Below are 21044 nucleotides of genomic sequence, written 5' to 3'. Positions count from 1 at the left end.
TAATTTCCCAGAATGAGACTCGTATACTTCACTTTACATCAGTATTTTATGTGCCTGAAAAGTTCCTAGCATAAAATGGGAATTATGTGCTTTTACATTGATCACACTTAGTAAGTAAAATGCAAATAGCACTTGATCTGATATCAATTTTAATCATAGAAGGTAAGGGCATTAAGTTTTGTATAATTTCGAACCCAAATTAAGCCCCTGAACCAAAAGTTTATCCTTGCATAAAAATCTGCTTTAATAGAATTATTAAATTATATTTAATTTTAGTAAAATAATTATGTAAAAGCCTTCAGCTCATTTTAAAAGTCTTCGTCATTTGTTTTCAACGTTTATTTAAATTCTTGGATTTTGTTTTAAGAGCCTGTTCCTACAGGAACCTATGCAATCATAGATCGGTACCTAGCTGAACAACAGGCTGTATGGTGAGCTGGTCCCAGACGCCCAGTGACACTTCCTGGCCCAGGACCTTGGGGCAAATGCTCAACTATACCTACCCGCAGGGTGGAGCCACTCTGAACCTGGGGCTCCATACTTTCTTGGCCAGGGGCCAAGTTTACCTTGTCAATAAGGTACATGTAGGTTGGTAATGTACATGTAATTAACTATTTATAACGTGCAGTGTTTCACTCCAAATTTTAATTCAAACAGTTTGTGTTAAATATTGATAAAACTCTATCCTGGCTGCTAACTTAAACAAATCATTTATGTAAGTGTTAAATATTTATAATAGCCGCCATTTGTATTTCCTTGAAAGGGCTCAGTGGGGGGGAGGCGTACACATGTGTACTTGTCTGCAATTCTACCCGTCCTTACTTTCATCCTTATGTCCGTCCCACCTTTCTAGTGTTGCACATAACTTATTATAATAATAAATATTAGTTCCAGAGGGACACAAAATGTTTGTATCAAGTGTACAATATATAGAAGGCTATGTTTGTATCAAGTGTTTAGTTTAAAGCCCATTTGTATCAAGATCCTTCAAACATACTTTATTTCTTAAATATTGTTATCACTCAAACGACATTGATTTACTTCTTATATAACTGATGCCATTTTTTTGTTTACAGGGACACATTCCTTGGATGCCCTAAGGTTTCTCTATCTGTTCACAAAGGCTTTATACTCACAAGTTCAAGCCCAGTGAGCGATGTTCACATTATCAAACTCTGCATATCAATAGGTAAGTCACCTTGCCATTGCAAAACTGGCCACTGTGGCAAAGCATTCAGGAGACCCAGTTGTAATAGCCTAAACCTTTTGATGCAATAAAGTTTTCACAAATACCCTATAGGTAAAACCCAATACAAACTGGGGTTTATGCTCTTCAATAAATTGACCAGTTTATCTAATCTAAGTTTAAGGGTTCAGCCACAAACTACTTTATCTTATAAAGAAATGTGAAGACAGTGCACAAGTTCAAAGCTAAACCCTCAAATTTGCATTTAAAATTTAACATCTAGAGTTATATTAAACTCAAAACCACAACAACAACAACAGCAAACAATTTCTCAGCAGGTACCAACATATCTGACTCTTTCACTCTTTACAAAATCATGTTCCATATGAACTGTAAATATGGTTCTTAAACTAACATTGAATTACAAAGAGGGATTAGTGCTGTTCGTACCTTTTAGTTTAGGGGGGTATACAGGAGTGTACTTGTCAGTCTGTTTGTCGGTCTGTCCGTATTAAGTGTCCGCTCTCTAATACAAGTTGTTGTCATCCAATCTTCACCAAACTTGGTCAAAAGTTGTATCTAGATGATCTCTAGGCCAAGTTTGAACATGGGCCATGAGGGCAAAAAACAAGGTCACGGGGTCACTTAGTGCGTTTTACACATTCAGTTTGGTGTCCGCTCTCTATTTCGATTACTTATCATCCGCTCTTCACCACACTTGGTCAGGCTTTTTATATAGATAATCTCTAGGCCATGATCGAACATGGACCATGCTGGTCCAAAAACTAGGTCATGGGGTCACTTAATGCGTTTTACACTTTCAGTTTGGTCTCCGCTCTCCATTTCAAGCACTTATCATCCCCTCTTCAAAAAACTTGGGCAGAAGTTTTATTTAGATGATCTCTAGGTCATGTTCGAACATGGGCCATGCCGTGCGAAAAACTAGGTCACAGGGTCATGGGTGCGTTTTACACATTCAGCATGGTGTTCCCTATTTCAAGTTATTTTCATCCGCTCTTCAGGTGGGGGAGTTCGTCACGTCTGTGTCAAAGCTCAAGTTTATTTAAAGTTAATATCTTCTTGAGAGAGTATTGTGTTGCCAGGGTTGAACCCGCATTTTGATACTTGATAATTTTTATGAAATGCTAGTTAATTCTTAAAAATAGTTGTCTTAATTGACACATGACATACTTAATTGCAGAATCCCTGATATCAAAGCGTTGAGCTTTTTTTGAAGCATTTGCACCAGCAACAGTCATCATCTCGAGTTACTGGCATCTCTATGGTGTGGAACCCTCCGTCTATGAACATCATAACAGAACATGAACCAGTGGCAGTCATCATCTCAAGATTCTGGTTTATCCATGGTGCAGGACCCTCGGTCTGTAAAGATCATGCAGAGCGAACCTCAGGTGAGTGTTTAAGTCGTGTGCATGTTTTTACCATGCCTCCAAGTTCACAGATGTGTAGGTGCATGTACATTTACCTGTGTCCGTCCATATGTGCATCCAGCTGTTGAATTTTTATGTCAAGTCTAAACTCGAAAAGTATTGCTTCTAGTGTGAATAAAACAAAGATATTGCCAAACTGTGAACTTGCTTACTTGTGTTTTTTGGTGCTTTTTCTTTTACATGAGTGGAATTTTGAGACAAAAGTAAAATGTGGGTGCATGGTGGCAAACCCTTTTTACTACTTCTCAAAAGATATTTGAGTCCAATCGCAAAATGTATCTTCATCAAATCTTAATCCAAATTGTTTGGTAATAAAATGGTCATACTTCAATATAAATATGTATTCTCAATTATTATTTTATAAATAGTCTCAGGGCCATGATTTCCTCTATGGATTCAAATCAGAACCTTGAAATACCAAGTCATGTGCTTGTTCTTGTTTTTTTTCATCGTTATCAAAAATGAAATGAAATACTGGCATTTACAGTAACAAGTATTTCTTGTTTTCAGATGCCATTTGACGAAATCAAACTATCCAATCAGAAACACAGCCTGTTGCAGCAGTTGTTACCATATTGACCCCAGTCAAACCTAAGAAATCCATAGATATATACTTTTTTAGATGTGCTAGTCTCTACATACCTCCTGGTTTGTTCAGCACTTACTCTGACTCTTTGAATTTAATGACGCGTGAAAATGAATGACCTTGTTCCGTTCCAAATGGCAAAATGACACATGACAACAATTCAAGTGGAAAGCCAGAAAGTCATGTCAACAGCCAAATTTTGTATGTGTAACAGCCAAGTTGTTTTCAAAGAAAAACAATAGTTTACGTTTTATTTTTTATGTGACCAATGTTTCATGGGAATTATGATGCTGTCAGTCTCTTTATGTTGAAAGTTTTGGTTAAACATAGCATGTAAAGTGTTTTTTTTAAAGCACACATATTGCATTTATATCCATTGTCTTTGTCTGTATAATGAATTTTTTCACTACATAGTTTGATCCTTATAATGGTAAATGTATGGGAAAAACAATTTTATCAAAGATATTCTAAGATTGTCATGTCTGTTTAAATGATGCTGGTAACATTGACAATATTGAAAAAAGGAGTATTTTCATGTTATAAGATATGTTTCAGTTTTCTGTTTTTACCAGTCATATAGATAAGCTAATTTAATGAATTGTTTACAAAGGTTTATAACTTTTAAGCTTCAGCTTTTTCTGTCTAGTAATCCTTCCGAAAACAATACTAGTCAATTTGCTCATTCGGGGTCGGTATTCGATCATGAATCTTGTTTAGTAGCATACTATTTCATTGGAATAATAATACATTCTGTGAAAAATTATTTAATCTAACTAAAATTATCGATTCTGTAAATACCAATTTGTTGATTTCAATGGATATTGTTTGTAAAATTAATATAGTATGACTATTGCGTGTTTGGGAAAGCTTTTAATGAAACTCAGAATTGAAAAAAAAAGAAAAAAAAAGAGTTTTATGAAAATTGGCAAAAATTATTATTGTAAATTTATGTTGTTAGATCATAGACGTGTATGCTCACAATTGTTGAATTTTGTTTTTGGACACAATAGTTTATTATGCTTTATGTTTGTTTATGCACATGAAGACGACCAGAGTGTATCCTCTTTAAAAAGTGAATAACTTAATCAAGATTTATTGATCACTGTATATATTGTGTAGGTATATGTTACCATTTATACATAAAAAAAACTGTAGAACATTTGTATTGTAATGTAAATTATTCTTGTATTGTTGCCATTTGTATAAGATAAACTAGCTGTTTTCCTTAGTTTGTAAAAAAACTTTGTTAAAAAAGCATTTCCTGCGTGAATGCTCATATATATATTAAATTGTTAAAATAATGCACAGTACCAGAAAAAATAGTCAATTACACAGTAAGGGAAAGTGTTGTCATATGCTAACAATTGTAAAACATTGCAATTGTCTCTATTTGTAATAATAGAGAGCAATATTATTTGCTTAAAGTCACTATAACGCTCAAAATCAACGAAAATTTCGTTAAGTATTTCGTAAAATAAAGATAACACCTTTACAATCAGTGTTCCTTATAGCAATAGCCAAAATTTCAACGCTAGATGTGGTATGATTACATAGATTTTTGTAGATACAAAATGCTCGTTTTTATTTATTTGTGGCCACAATTAATTCCCGCGAATATATCTATTCATACGACACACGAACACCATTTTAGTGTTCATGTGTCGTATGAATAGATATGCAAAACAACAATAAAAACGAGCATTTTGTATCTACAAACATCTGTTTTATCAGACCACATCTGACGTTGAAATTTCGGCAATTGCCATAAGAAACACTGATTTTAATTGGTTAAGTTTATTTTACGAACAATTGTACGAAATTTTCGTTGATTTTGAATAGTAATGTTACTTTAAAAAATAAAAACAAAGATGTCTGCTTTGTAAATTAATAATTGTGTTTACATCTCAACATAACATGTAAATACATTAAAGTCTAAAAGGATTTTTTGGAATAAACACTTAAATAAATATATGTGCGTATATACACTGATAATAAAATTTTACATTTCATTTAGTTTTGTAACAGTGCTTTTGACCTTTCACGTTAAACATCCCACACTTGCTGTCAGTGCAGTGCCTTTATTAGGGTCATTTTTAAGCCCCGGGTAGGGTGGCATATAGCAGTTGAACTGTCCGTCAGTATGTCAGTCTGTCCGTTTGTCCGGAAAAAACTTTAACATTGGCCATAACTTTTTAAATATTGAAGACAGCAACTTGATATTTTGCATGCATGTGCATCTCATGGAGCTGCACATTTTGAGTTGTGAAAGGTGAAGGTCAAGGTCATCCTTCAAGGTCAAATGTCAAATATATGGCGTCTGTCGGTCCTTCCGAAAACTTTAACATTGGCCATAACTTTTTCAATATTGAAGATAGCAACTTGATATTTGACATCCATGTGTATCTCCTAGAGCTGAACATTTTGAGTGGTAAAAAGTGAAGGTCAAGGATATCCTTCAAGGTCAAAGGTCAAAAAAAATATCAAAGCGTGTTCCCATGAAGCTGCACATTGTGAGTGGTGGAAGGTCATCGGTCAAGGTCATCCTTCAAGGTAAAAGGTAAAAAAAAAATCAAAGCGGCGTTCTAATGAAGCTGCACTTTGTGAGTGGTTGAAGTTCAAGGTTAAGGTCATCCTTCAAGGTCAAAGGTAAAAAAAAATAATTAATTCAAAGCGGCGTTCTCATGAAGCTACACATTTTGAGTGGTGGATTTTCAAGGTCAAGGTCAACCTTCAATGTCAAAAAAAATCAAAGCGGCGCAATAGGGGGCATACTGTGTTTCTGATGAACACATCTCTTGTGTGTAAATATCCCACTGTTTAAGTTCAGCAAATGTTTTAAGACCAGATTTCCTTAAACTTGGGGTTGTTATTATTTTACTTTTATTGAATGCATGAAACATTTGTGTTCTGTTGTTGAATAGCTAAACATAGCTTGATGTTTGTAAATTGTGTGACAAATGTTGATCAAATTGATACATAGAAAAAAACACAATCTTCATTAACTTGTATGTGTTAATTATCAAACACAAATAAAAGTATTTGGTAACAATATAACTATTGTGCTTTATTCGAAATACAGTGTGAAATGCAATTTTAAAATCATGCCTTTATATGTTCATCTTCTCCAAATAAGCATTTTGAATAAGCAAATATAATATCTCTATGGAAAGTATCCGTAGGCCCCATTCAATCGCTTGTGTACCTCATATTGATCAGGGTCTTCCTAAATTATTTCAGGATTGTTTATCCCTGTCTGAATTGTGAAAATAGCTGCAACATCGTGAGATATCTGTTGAGAGGATTTTAATATTAAAAGTTAAAATGGTAGCTTAACTCTAACCGTACATCTGTTGCATTTATTTTAACATGTTTATATGTTGTTCCTCACTGAGTTTTATATTGTCTATAATCTTGCGTACTTTAATTGTGTTTTTAAAGACAAACATCATGATACTGATTATGTTGTTTTTGTCCAACATTTCTATATATACAAGTTGTATGTAAATAGTTAAATATGTTTATGTTGATGATATGTATTTCCCGATCTAAGTTTGATGTTGAACTCTCAATGAACAACATGTTTTGCCAATTAAATCCCGAATGATTGTCTTGTCACTTATATACAACTTTCCTCTATTGAACCTGGAGAGCTCATTTTGTTTTATTTTGACTGTTATTCTGTCCATTAGTTCTCCAGCACACTTTTTTCTCATGCATAATTTACCATATCAATCATTGACAACAATACAAAATATAAAATCTCCTTAGGAATAATGAAACTCCGGAGGCGGTATCCAAAAATAAAACAGTACTTACACCCGCTTATCTCTTACCTAAGACAGGGTACTAATTGCCTATACAACACAGGGCAATACCAACGACATACCATGAACCATTAACATAATTAAAACTAAAACACGGTCTTGGAAATGTCTATATCAATCATGTGGGATTTCCATTGTTTTTAAGTTTATTATATGTAACTACATGTAAAATATAAAAGTAAACAAATGAGCAATGTATGGGAAAATACTGTCATGCCAAGATGTTAGCTTTCAGTATATAAATACCTTAAAGCTGCTTAAAGTATGCTTTTTATTGTACTATTGGTGAAATAACTCGCTTAATAATGGTTATTAAACGAATATGTTAAATCAGTAGGAACGTACTTTAAACTATACTCATACAATTCTATTAATATTTGTTTAAATACTGTCTATAGTACGCTTGCTATACAGGTAAAACTAAATAAGTTAACAACGTTGAAAATAAAGAGGGCAGCTACCACAACTTACGAATATCTTTAAAAAAAATCTAATTACAAGGATTATTATTGTTCAACAAATAGGTCTGTTAAGGCTGTATTATACATTTTCTAACACAGTTTTATGCTATTCGTATATGACCCGAAACCTACCCGCAAATACATAACATCAATGTAAACTGCCTTATTTATTTTCAAGTGTAAGCACACAAACTAATTATATTCTCAATTTAATACATTTTAATAAGCCACTTAAAATGAACATGGCCCGTGTTTCAGACTGCACCAATTTGTATTTTTCATTGACAAACACACATGCACAATCTTATAATCTCACGTAGAGCCGTCAGATATAACTTTGAGGAGCCTGAAGTTAGCAAAACATTGACACCAGTTGCAGAAAGATAAGCATAATATGTCGAACTGACTTCTTACAACACAACAACTGTATTGACTTTGGCAGTTTGTATATGACCATATGATCACTTCTGGGTGAAATAATGGGCTGAATAATGTTGAATATAGGCTCATCGAACTTCATGTATAGCGATTTTGTATTTAAAGGGACTTACAACTTCGTGGTATAGGTCGAAACATAATTAAATTAACACTGTAAATCAGATAGCGAAATAACACAATAGAAACATGATCATAATGCACAAACATATGCGTGTATGAGAAATAATAATAATAAATTGATAAAACAAGAAAAAGTAGCACGGCAAAGCATTTTGATTATTTGAAGGGCTTCTGTTTCTTTATGTTATGAATACAATGTTTTATTTTTTGTAAAAATTCGGATGAACAAGCTCTTACAGTGACAGTCTGTTTTATTCTAAAGGTAAGGGGTTCAAGCCCAGGTAGGAATAACGATTATGTCGGTGTTTTTGTTAAATTTAAATTTGTTGTCATTTAGCTCCACTGGCAAAAGCTCCGAGGGGCTTATGTCATGGTCCTGTGTCCGTCATGCATGCGTCTGTGCGTTCACTTTTCCTTTAAACATCTACTCGTAAACTATTGGTCCAATTCTGATTAAATTTCTCAGGAATGTTCCTGGGGTGAACCTCTTTCAAATTTGTTCAAATTATGCCCCTGAGGTTAAATTTGACCCTGGCGCGGGGGTCACAAAATTGAAAATTTGCCTATATAAGGCCTATTTTGTGAAAATTTTCAAATCTTTCGCCCATAACCATTGGGCTTAGGGCTCTCAAATTTGGTATGTAAAGACATCTTATAGTCCCTACCAAATTTGTTCAAATTATGCCCATGGGATCAAATTTGACCCGGCCCCGGGGGTCTCAAAATTAAACATATGCTTATATTGGGTCTATTTTGTAAAAACTTAACAAATCTTATCGTCCATAACCATTGGGCCTAGGGCTATCAAATATGGTTCAATGTTCATCCCTAGCAATACCTTAATCTTGAATATTAAAAGATACACATTTAAAAATGAGTGATCCTGAAAAAGAAATTTGAAACCACATTAATCAACAAAATATTAAGGTAAATAAAATAATATTAGATGCTGGTATATGAACAAAATATTTGAATAACATACACGTATACAGATGAGCTGCTGCTTAGCTGAGGTTAGTTGCAAGGGAGGCTACTGTGTCAACAAATCGATTAAATTGAGCATGGCTCTGGGAAAACCGGGCTTAATGCATTGTGCGATAAGTGTCGTCCCAGGACTGCACAGGCTTAATGCATAGTGTGTTTAGTGTCGTCACAGGACTGCACAGGCTTAATGCATTGTGTGTTTAGTGTCGTCACAGGACTGCACAGGCTTAATGCATTGTGTGTTTAGTGTCGTCACAGGACTGCACAGGCTTAATGCATTGTGTGTTAAGTGTCGTCACAGGACTGCACAGGCTTAATGCATTGTGCGATAAGTGTCGTCCCAGGACTGCACAGACTTAATGCATTGTGTGTTAAGTGTCGTCACAGGACTGCACAGACTTAATGCATTGTGTGTTTAGTGTCGTCCCAGGACTGCACAGGCTTAATGCATTGTGCGATAAGTGTCGTCCCAGGACTGCACAGGCTTAATGCATTGTGTGTTAAGTGTCGTCACAGGACTGCACAGACTTAATGCATTGTGTGTTAAGTGTCGTCCCAGGGCTGCACAGGCTTAATGCATTGTGTGTTAAGTGTCGTCACAGGACTGCACAGACTTAATGCATTGTGTGTTAAGTGTCGTCCCAGGGCTGCACAGGCTTAATGCATTGTGTGTTAAGTGTCGTCACAGGACTGCACAGACTTAATGCATTATGTGTTTAGTGTCGTCCCAGGACTGCACAGGCTTAATGCATTGTGCGATAAGTGTCGTCCCAGGACTGCACAGGCTTAATGCATTGTGTGTTTAGTGTCGTCACAGGACTGCACAGGCTTAATGCATTGTGTGTTTAGTGTCGTCACAGGACTGCACAGGCTTAATGCATTGTGTGTTAAGTGTCGTCACAGGACTGCACAGGCTTAATGCATTGTGCGATAAGTGTCGTCCCAGGACTGCACAGACTTAATGCATTGTGTGTTAAGTGTCGTCACAGGACTGCACAGGCTTAATGCATTGTGTGTTAAGTGTCGTCACAGGACTGCACAGGCTTAATGCATTGTGTGTTAAGTGTCGTCACAGGACTGCACAGGCTTAATGCATTGTGTGTTTAGTGTCGTCCCAGGGCTGCACAGGCTTAATGCATTGTGTGTTTAGTGTCGTCACAGGACTGCACAGGCTTAATGCATTGTGTGTTTAGTGTCGTCCTAGGACTGCACAGGCTTAATGCATTGTGTGTTTAGTGTCGTCCCAGGACTGCACAGGCTTAATGCATTGTGTGTTAAGTGTCGTCCCAGGGCTGCACAGGCTTAATGCATTGTGTGTTTAGTGTCGTCCCAGGGCTGCACAGGCTTAATGCATTGTGTGTTTAGTGTCGTCACAGGACTGCACAGGCTTAATGCATTGTGTGTTTAGTGTCGTCCTAGGACTGCACAGGCTTAATGCATTGTGTGTTTAGTGTCGTCCCAGGACTGCACAGGCTTAATGCATTGTGTGTTTAGTGTCGTCCTAGGACTGCACAGGCTTAATGCATTGTGTGTTTAGTGTCGTCCTAGGACTGCACAGGCTTAATGCATTGTGTGTTTAGTGTCGTCCTAGGACTGCACAGGCTTAATGCATTGTGTGTTTAGTGTCGTCCTAGGACTGCACAGGCTTAATGCATTGTGTGTTTAGTGTCGTCCTAGGACTGCACAGGCTTAATGCATTGTGTGTTTAGTGTCGTCCTAGGACTGCACAGGCTTAATGCATTGTGTGTTTAGTGTCGTCCCAGGACTGCACAGGCTTAATGCATTGTGTGTTTAGTGTCGTCACAGGACTACACAGACTTAATGCATTGTGTGTTTAGTGTCGTCCTAGGACTGCACAGGCTTAATGCATTGTGTGTTAAGTGTCGTCCCAGGGCTGCACAGACTTAATGCATTGTGTGTTAAGTGTCGTCACAGGACTGCACAGGCTTAATGCATTGTATGTTTAGTGTCGTCCTAGGACTGCACAGGCTTAATGCATTGTGTGTTAAGTGTCGTCACAGGACTGCACAGACTTAATGCATTGTGTGTTAAGTGTCGTCACAGGACTGCACAGGCTTAATGCATTGTGTGTTAAGTGTCGTCACAGGGCTGCACAGGCTTAATGCATTGTGTGTTAAGTGTCGTCCCAGGACTGCACAGACTTAATGCATTGTGTGTTAAGTGTCGTCACAGGACTGCACAGGCTTAATGCATTGTGTGTTTAGTGTCGTCACAGGACTGCTCAGGTTATTCAGGAAAGATGCTTTCTGCACGGATAAGATTTTTTGTTTAAACAAAAAAATCATGAAAGCGGAAAATGTTATCCCTGTTAAGACTGTGCAAAGTGCACATGCTAATTTGGGCCGACACTTAATGCACTTGCATTTAGCCAAATTATCCCAGAGCCCTGCTTAAGTCTAAAGCTGGATGGTGATTTCTTTCCCTTATTAAGGATATTATTTGTTGACTGGGCATTGTTTTGTTTTGTTTTGTATTTTGTGCATCATACCAAGCCACCACAGGTGTTTGGCGCGTAACCGAGTCACTTAAACACTCTCAATAAGTCATAAAATAACATTGTTTATCACCATGACAAAAAGAAATTGTGATGAATTATATATGATCGCATATATTATATCATATTTTTGTATGTTCATGTTGTCAAAGTGATTGATAGTGTTTTAGTGAATAGGCCACGCACCAAACACCTGTGCGAGCGGCTTGAAACTTGCCAATATTGTTCATGAACATTCAATTTATTGCTTTAGCTTGTACATATTAACTTGAATCTTACATAAATTGAAGGCAGTGTCAGCTATTCCGTAATACATGTGAAGTTTTTTTGTAAGGAAGCCTCTTAGCAAAATCCTGTCTCGGGGAAAGTGTCGTCCCTAAATAGCCTGTGCGGACTGCGTAGGCTCATATGGTACGACGCTGTACACACACATTATTAAGCCTTTTCTTCCAGAGCAAGATTAATATATATATATATATACCTAAACATTTGATGACATGTTAATGCTTCTTCTATTTACTAATCAAGCTAGTAAGATATGTAAAGAAAATAGTTGGTTGGCTATGGTTGTTATTTTTCATTATGTCATTAAACCCAAAATAATGCCCAAAATAAATATTGTATAGAGCATTTTGAGGAGTTGAAACCCACGTATATTGTTTGTCCTTTAGGCAATACTTTTTTTTGGAATGATACTTGTAGATATTATCAAATGCTAAACCTTGCCGCAATTCAGTAGTTTTTACAAAATACAAATTATTCTAGCCTTGTTTGATACAAGTATAAGTATTATTTTCATCCATATATTTTTCTTTAGATTATTGCTTGGTGTGCTGTTATAATAAAATTGATAAATCACATATTCAGTAATTTACCTCTTCTTAAATTAGGTAAATAAATAAACTTTCCTGTATCAATATGTGTATAATGCCCACTTTCTTCATTGCGGTAAAATATATGGGGTAACTTATATTCATAATAAATTGCATAGCTCACCATTTCCAACAAGTGTTTTGTATCTATTGCTTTTTTATTTGGGAATCTTTACAAGTGAGCAACCAAAGAGTTTTACTTTATCAAATAATCACAGCTAGTGTTCTTTTCTTGTGATTGTAATTATTTGTGTTTGTTTTTTATGTACGATTTTATGAATGAAACAATGTTGAGGGACAAGTTTGAATTGTTCATTTGAGCCTGGCTCTGGGAAAAACTGGGCTTGATGCATGTGCGTAAAGTGAAGTGCCAGATTAGCCTGTGCAGTCCGTACAGGCTAACCAGGGGCAACATTTTTAGCCTTAGTTTTGATACAATTGACACGGGAAGTATCCTGACTGGGAAACCACTTGTCACTTTCATTAAGACCTATTTCCCCAGAGTGTGTATTAATAGTTACAGGGTTAGGTACACACGGGATATACGGTTCTGTGGAAAACCATATCGGGGCGTAGTTACAGGGTTAGTTACACACCCAATACGGGATATACGGTTCTGTGGAAAACCATAGCGGGGCGTAGTTACAGGGTTAGGTACTGACCCGATACGGGTATGTGGAAAACCATATCGGGGTGTAGTTACAGGGTAGGTTACACACCCGATACGGGATATACGGTTCTGTGGAAAACAATATCGGGGCGTAATTACAGGGTTAGTTACACACCGGATATACGGTTCTGTGGAAAACCATATCGGGGCGGAATTACAGGGTTAGTTACGGACCCGCTACGGGATATACGGTTCTGTGGAAAACCATATCGGGGCGTAGTTACAGGGTTAGTTACACACCTGATACGGGATATACGGTTCTGTGGAAAACCATATCGGGGCGTAGTTACAGGGTTGGTTACTGACCTGATACGGGATATGCGGTTCTGTGGAAAACCATATAGGGGCGTAGTTACAGGGTTAGTTACACACCTGATACGGGATAAACGGTTCTGTGAAAAACCATATCGGGGCGTAGTTAAAGGGTTGGTTACTGACCTGATATGGGAAATACAGTTCTGTGGAAAACCATATCGGGGCGTAGTTACAGGGTTAGTTACACACCTGATACGGGATAAACAGTTCTGTGGAAAACCATATCGGGGCGTAGTTAAAGGGTTAGGTACTGACCCGATACATGATATACGGGTCTGTGGAAAACCATATCGGGGCGTAGATACAGGGTTAGTTACGGACCCGATACGGGATATACGGTTCTGTTGAAACCATTTCGGGGCGAGACCGAAGGTTTTCCACGGAACCGTTTATCCCGTATCGGGTCAGTTACTAACCCTGTAACAATTATATCACCCCAACTACTTTCCAAACTCATTAAATTAACAATTATGGTTATATATAACCAGTATTATTATATTTCTACTGCCCCATATAGTCAACTGACACCATATAGAATATATGGGTTCATCATGTGACGTCAACAGCCAATGAGAGAAGAGTATTTTGTAGATGGTGTGATATATATTGTTATTTTTATAGGGTGTAAACACATTGGTATGTATGGCTTATGGTTTAGATACCAAAGGAAAAGATATTATGGTACATAATTAGATATAAATATATATTTTGTACCAAAATCTCGTTTTGCAGATATACTTAACATGCTTTTTTATAGTATTAATATTATATATATGTGTGTCCTGTCATATTTGTGTATTGTATATAATGTTACAAAATCACATAAATTGTTTTGTTAGTATGGATCCAAAACCACACGACTTTGTGTTCAGAAAGGTATTCTGATATTGGTGGCTTTAGGCTAGCCCTCTGCCCATCATCGTGTCTGTCTGTCAGTTGCTACGTCCGACCACACAATTTGTCTGACCTTATTTGATAAGAAAGGGCCTTAAACTAAAATATCTGGAAATGAAAGTTATTTATATTTGTTCTAAATCTGTTTCATGTATACATGATATAATTTTGTGTTTTAAGTTGGAAATGAATCAATAAGTTATTATTATCAATACATGTATTATATTCACAGTATTCAAAACAAACAAAAACTGAAACTAAAAAAAAGAAAGCGTATATGTGCCTTAATGTATGTGGATGGTTGAATTAAAATGGTGGTAATGAAATTATCCCTCTTGAATCTTAAGCTGACTCAAAAAATCGAGTCATTATTGGTAAGTGCTACGGTACATATACCAAACGACACAAATTAGCATGATGACATGGTTTCAAAGTCAATTCCAATTAGCTCATATCTTCATAGTATCTTTAAGGTCGTGAGTGACGTCGACCGCTGGAAACTGCGTTTTTAAGTTTCCCGCGAACTGCGTTATCAGCAGACGCCGCTATCACTGCATGAGCGTTAACAACCTCCATGTAGTTTCTATAGGCCGCTGTTTCGCGTGTAGTGACGTCATCATGCGGGTAGAACACCAGCCGGTCCGTGCCCACTTGAAGCCCCGACTGTATAGCTTTTGCCATATCCGCTGTAGTACAAAATTCGACGACCCAGCGGGAGTTGACCCCGGGTCGCGCCGACCGGATATCGAGGGGATCGAACTGGATACTTCGGACATGAACGTCGAGTTGAGTCTGTATTAGGTACTGCACCTGTTCGTGATTTGATAAGTAGTAGTTATAGATGTAGTAGAAGTAGTAATAGCAGCAAAAGCGTTAAACGCAGTAATAGTAGTATTATAGTTGTACTGATTGTTGTTGTACAAGCATTCTTTATTTAATTTTCCTAATAATTATTAATATGAGTAATACAAGCAGTACTAGCAGAAGCAACAGTTGTAATTGTAGTTACCTAGTACATATGTAGTTTATTTATAGACATTTTTTATTTACGTAGTACGACGGAAATATTTAATCAAGGTCCGTCTTTGCAATTATAATACATTTTATGATTTGTGTCACTTGTGCTCGATTGGTAATTGTCGGCTCTGGTACTACTTAAATGTACCCCGGGTACGGTAAATAAAATAACACGTGCCCGGGAATCCTTACGCTTAATTGAGCTCGATTGGTCATTGTCGGCTCGGGTACTACTTACATGTACCCCGGGTACTCTTTAGTATACTTACATATACCCCGGGTGAGGTAAATATACTTAATCGTACCTGGTTGATATTAGACTGTACCCGAGTTGTATTCCCGCAAAAAATCCGATGTCGTAAAACGCGCTACCGATTATCTTAAACAAACTTCTCTTTAAATAAAAACTGCATCAACATGCTTTTTGAGTATGAGTTTCGATAATATAGAGGCCACTTTACAGAAAATTTACATAAATGTGAATATAATTTAATATAAAAAAAATAACCGACAACGACCGATTTAACGTCATATTTCCCGGGTACGTTTTAGTATATTTACCGTACCCGGGGTACATGTAAGTATACTTAAGAGTACCCGGGGTACATGTAAGTAGTACCCGAGCCGACAATGACCAATCGAGCCTTAATTGATCGTTGTCTGCTATATATTTTTTAAATTAATTATATTCATATTTATGTCAATATTCTGTAAAATAGCCTCTATATTATCGACACTTCTTCCTTAAAAGCATGTTAAGGAGTTTTTTAAAGAGAATTTTGTTTCGAATCCGTAGCGCGTTTTACAACATCGAATTTTGGGCGGGAATAATACACGGGTACAGTCTAAATTGGCCAATCGAGTGTCAATTATGCTTGATTGATCATTGTCGGCTCGGGTACTATTTACATGTGCGCCGGGTATCTTAAGTATACTTACATGTACCCCGGGTACGGTAAATACTTAATCGTACCCGGTCGATATTAGACTGTACCCGTGTTGGATTCCCGCCCAAAATCCGATGTCGTAAAACGCACTACCGATTATTTTAAAGGGGCCGTCCAACAGATTTTTGGGAAACTACGAGGATTGCTTATATAGGTAAAACATACATCCGCTTGCATCATGAGCGTGGATGGTCGAGTGGTCAAGGCGGGAGACTTTTTACTCCGTGACTCCAGAGTCAGTGGTTCGAGCCCTGTTGAGGATTACTTTTTTTCCCTTTTTAAATTGTATTCTTGTTTTTTCACTAGAGATTTTAAGTTCCAATATTTAAATTTATCAATATAACGCATTTACTGACAAGCTTCAATACATTTATGACATGACAAAATATGTTTGGACGGACCCTTTAAACAAACTTATATTTAAAAAAAATGCATGAACATGCTTTTTGAGTATGAGTTACGATAATATAGAGGTCATTTTACAGACAATTGACATAAATGTAAATATACTTAAAAACAAAATAGCCGACAACGGCCGATTATGCGTTAAATTTTCCGGATACGTTTTAGTTTATTTATCGTAACCGGGGTACATGTAAGTATACTTATGAGTACCCGGGGTACATGAAAGTAGTATCCGAGCCGACAATGACCAATCGAACGTCTGTTATAGTATCAGTAGCTGGTAGATACAACTTAAATTCGTTGTATTCACTAACATCACACAACTTATAAGGTACAGTTTTTTAAATAAGTTACGTTGTTTGCGAAAATAATAAAAAAAAGTCGACATAGAATGTCACACAATGCGTCGTGTAAGTGGAGTCTTACAATTTTAGCTCCGAGTGGGACACGTTTTCGTTGTTCCGGAAACAGAAAACTGCGGCGTTCGGCCGACTGGGTGGTGTTTGTGTCACTGCGCATGTGCAGACTTGGGGCGATCCGGTCAATGTTGTCACTGCGCATGTGCAGACTTTAGGCGATCCGGTCGATGTTGTCACTGCGCGTGTGCAAACTTGAAGCGATCCGGTCGATGTTGTCACTGCGCATGTGCAGACTTGGGGTGATCCGGTCGATGTTGTCACTGCGCATGTGCAGACTTGGGGCGATCCGGTCGATGTTGTCACTGCGCGTGTGTAGACTTGGAGCGATCCGGTCGATGTTGTCACTGCGCATGTGCAGACTGGGGGCGATCCGGTCGATGTTGTCACTGCGCATTACATTCGCGTCCGGGCAAGCTTGATCATCTGGCGTTGCCGCGTCACTGAAACCGAGAGAGCGGGACCGGCTTAAGGGACACAAAACAGGAAATAAAATACATATGTAACTAAATTGTTAAAGAAAAAACGGTAAACATGAGGCAAACATATTAAATGGTAACGCGTGGAAAAAAACGTGAGATTATTTCAAATACTTGCGTTAAAAGAGAAAAAAAAAATGCATTTCCTCTTTTAAGGCTCGATTGGTCATATTCGACTCGGATACTACTTAAATGTACCCCGGTACTCATAAGTATACCAAATGTACCCCGGCTACGGAAAATATACTAACACGTATCTGGAAAGTTTAGACCAATTGAGAAAATTTATTCTAGCCCAAAATTCGAAGTCGTAAAACGCGCTACATAATACGAAAAAACCATCTCTTTGAACAAAACCTGCATCAACATGCTTTTTTGAGTTGGAGTTTCGATAATATTTATGCCATTTCACAGAATATTGACATAAATATGAATATTGTTAATTTGACTAAAATAGCCGAGAACAACACATTTAGCGTTAGAATTATCCGTTACGTTTCAGTATGTTTTCCGTACCCGGGGTACATTTAAGTATGCTTAAGAGTACCCGGGGTACATTTGAGTAGTAACCGAGCCGACAATGACCAAAGTTAATTTAAAATAATGTAACGATTAGCTCTTGTGCTCAGCTTTCAAAACATTTTCGTGCACGTGGAACTCATTTTGTTAAAAATAACGACATCAAGCATGAGTTGATCATTTATTATTATTGAAATTACAAGGCGTCATCGTTGACAGAGGTAATTTTCGTATAATAACAATGGTTTAAGGTAATTAATATTTGATACATTTGACACTCACTTGGAACTGATTTTATTAAAGCATTACAACTATTTTCTTTTGACGATTATTAATAAAATTGTAAATTTTATTTTAAAAAATTTCATTCAATATTTTCTTTTCAGAATGTAGTTTAATTGGACTATATTACGGACTATATAACGGTTTAGAATTATTCGGTTGTTGTTGTTTTTTATGTTAAGCAAATCCAATCCTTTTTTAAGGAAATTTGAGTTAAAAATGAAGTGTCATCTTAACGTAAATCCAGGTTAGGCGGATTTACATGGGGCCTAGAATTCCAAGAACGAGGCATGTTAATTTTCATCTGGGATGGGAAAAAGGGAAGTTTGTTTTTGCAGTTATATTTCCTGCCTAGCATCCGATGGATAGAAAAGTGATCTCAACATAGATCTGGCGATCACCTGATAGCGAACAAACGATACACAAACATCCCTTAGAATACCGTGTGAAAGATTTATAGCGAACAGCAAACATTGACTTATGACACGTGATACTTACATCTCTGATCAACAGCGCCCCGTGCCGCGGTCCCGCTATGTGCGTCCGGTTTCTGTGGGCTCTCTCTCCGGGATCGCGGCGCATGGTGGCTGGTGTCGTCATACACGCAGTCCGGGTCCAGCAAAAGGGTACTGGGCCGAAAACCAAGAGCGAGAAACTTTTGGTACTGGAAAGGTCTGATTGGCTGCTGAAATGTCAGCTTACTTCCCCAAACATTTTTTTTTTAAATAACAAAATCGTGATAACAAAGTAAGGTATATGTGGTGTTTGTTGTACCGTCGAGTTTGCATAATAATTGGGAACATGTCAAAATATACACAACAATGAAATGTATGAACATGGCAGTATTTTATTTATTTACTTGTAATTGTCTGCACTAAACAGTATAATTTATCTGTAAGTTATTATGTTTAGTTTTATATATCGCTCAATCAATTGCGACAAATCCTACCGACTGACTGATTAAAGTAATCGCAGCGGTTATTTCCTGTTTGCTGATCGAAAGCTGCTTCGTGCTTGTCGTGTTTTTTTAAATTGTGAGCGGTTAGAATGCATGTATATTATTTGCAATCAACACCCTATAACGTATGTCATTAAAGTTGTCTAGAGCCGTACTTTCTGTACTTATTGAAACAAAAAATATTTGTCAGGAAATAATAATCAATAAAAATGACGTCATCGCATGTTGTTGTTTTTTTTTATAAGAAAGGCAATGTTTTGAACTGAAACATGCTCGGAACCAGTGACATATCTGAATGTGAAAATGTCGAGTTTGTCTAAATTACAAGGTATGCACCGATTTTTGAAGGGGAACGGCGAAGCAGGCATACGACTTAATTTAGTGTTTTAATTCAAAAGCTTTGCGCAATCAAAAGATTCTTCATAACACAATTTTAAAATGTGCCCCATCAAAACGAACCAGCAAAATAAACAGAAGCACATTTATAATTAAAATTACGAAATTTCCTTAAGTGTTCAAAAGGTACCTCGGTCATGTCTTATCAAATATTGTACGGACAATTACAGTGACGGCTTAATTGTATACTCACCGTTAATAGACATCAATCATAAATATTATTCTTAAATAAAGGGAATGTAAACTATTGATAGGAATTTAATAGAATTATTGAAAGAAAAGTTATCAAAGAGGTTAAGACGTGTTATTGTACTTCATTAAAAATTGCACCGTAACTAAAGATAAAACCCGCTCGGAAAAAATGGGCTTTTTGTGCACGTAAACTCAAGTGTCGTCCAAGATAAGCCTGTACAGTTCGAGCAGGCTAATCTGGGATGACACTTTCTGATTGTATGGCATGTTTTGTTTAAAGGCCTTAAAATAATTAGCGAACATCCAGCGAACTGCACAGGCTAATATGGGACGACACTTTACGCACATGCATTAAGTCCGGTTTTCCCAGGGCTAAAATATGTATCTTATGATGTTCTATAAGACGGGCTGTATTCAATTACCGACCATTTACCTTTGCAGAGATGGACTATCTGTAAGGCCCGGCGGTAAAGGGCCGACACCGACCGGAAGTGGGCCGGCTGTCCACTTTATCAACTTCCATGGAGGAACCAGACCCGCCCTGCGCACGCCACTTTGAGAATAGAAATTGTGCTTTAGTAAGGTAAGAGTGTTAAAGGGGCCTTTTCACAGATTTTTGGCATGTTATGACGTTTTTCATTAAATGCTTTATATTGCTAAATGTATACATTGGATCTAAAAAGCTCCAGTAAAAGAAAATAATAAAATTAAAGAAAGAAAAAAGTAACCCCCAACTGGGCTCGCAACACTGGTCCCTGGCGTAAAATGCTATCGCATAGACAATTCGGCCATTCGCGCTCATACATTGGGTAGTGAATTCTCGTTGTATCACAAAATATAACGACCCCAACAAACTATTCAATTGTTTCACGTTGCAACGATTTATAATTTTCAGGTTTTTAAAACGTCAAACAATGCATATAATGGATATTTTAAAGCATGGTAAATGTTCAGTATTAATGTTTCCGCACAAATATCATAACTACAACGAACATTTGCGAATCTGAAGCATTTTGTTTTAATTTGTCAATTTACCGAAACGTGTTAAGGCCTCATTCTAGGATTAATGCATGTGCGTAAAGCTCCATTTCAGATAAGCCTGTGCAGTCCGCAAAGG

At 37.0% G+C, this 21044-nt stretch overlaps 1 protein-coding gene and 1 long non-coding RNA gene across 8 annotated transcripts in view; one reads left to right on the top strand and one right to left on the bottom strand.

Moving 5' to 3' along the window:
* LOC127840125 (uncharacterized) overlaps nucleotides 1-6829 on the top strand; it is a 49564-nt gene extending 42735 nt beyond the window's left edge. For 3 of the 7 annotated variants that reach the window (XM_052368597.1, XM_052368594.1, XM_052368596.1), the window contains exons 9-12: nucleotides 368-588; nucleotides 1077-1189; nucleotides 2388-2598; nucleotides 3148-6829. The gene's annotated coding sequence lies outside the window, so the exon portion shown is untranslated. The remainder of the gene's footprint in view (nucleotides 1-367; nucleotides 589-1076; nucleotides 1190-2387; nucleotides 2599-3147) is intronic. The other 4 variants (XM_052368599.1, XM_052368595.1, XM_052368601.1 and 1 more) reach the window with 4 other exon arrangements.
* Nucleotides 6830-14165: 7336 nt separating this feature from the next.
* LOC127840127 (uncharacterized) overlaps nucleotides 14166-21044 on the bottom strand; it is a 7494-nt gene continuing 615 nt past the window's right edge. The window contains exons 2-5 of the long non-coding RNA XR_008030423.1: nucleotides 20361-20480; nucleotides 18880-19010; nucleotides 17112-17544; nucleotides 14166-15126 (exon numbers count right to left, since the gene is read on the bottom strand). This is a non-coding gene — a long non-coding RNA (uncharacterized LOC127840127). The remainder of the gene's footprint in view (nucleotides 15127-17111; nucleotides 17545-18879; nucleotides 19011-20360; nucleotides 20481-21044) is intronic.

Source organism: Dreissena polymorpha, chromosome 7 (genome assembly GCF_020536995.1).
Source record: "Dreissena polymorpha isolate Duluth1 chromosome 7, UMN_Dpol_1.0, whole genome shotgun sequence".
NCBI lineage: Eukaryota > Metazoa > Mollusca > Bivalvia > Myida > Dreissenidae > Dreissena > Dreissena polymorpha.
The sequence above is the reverse complement of the archived record's forward strand: the minus strand, read 5'-3'. Positions and strand labels throughout refer to the sequence as shown.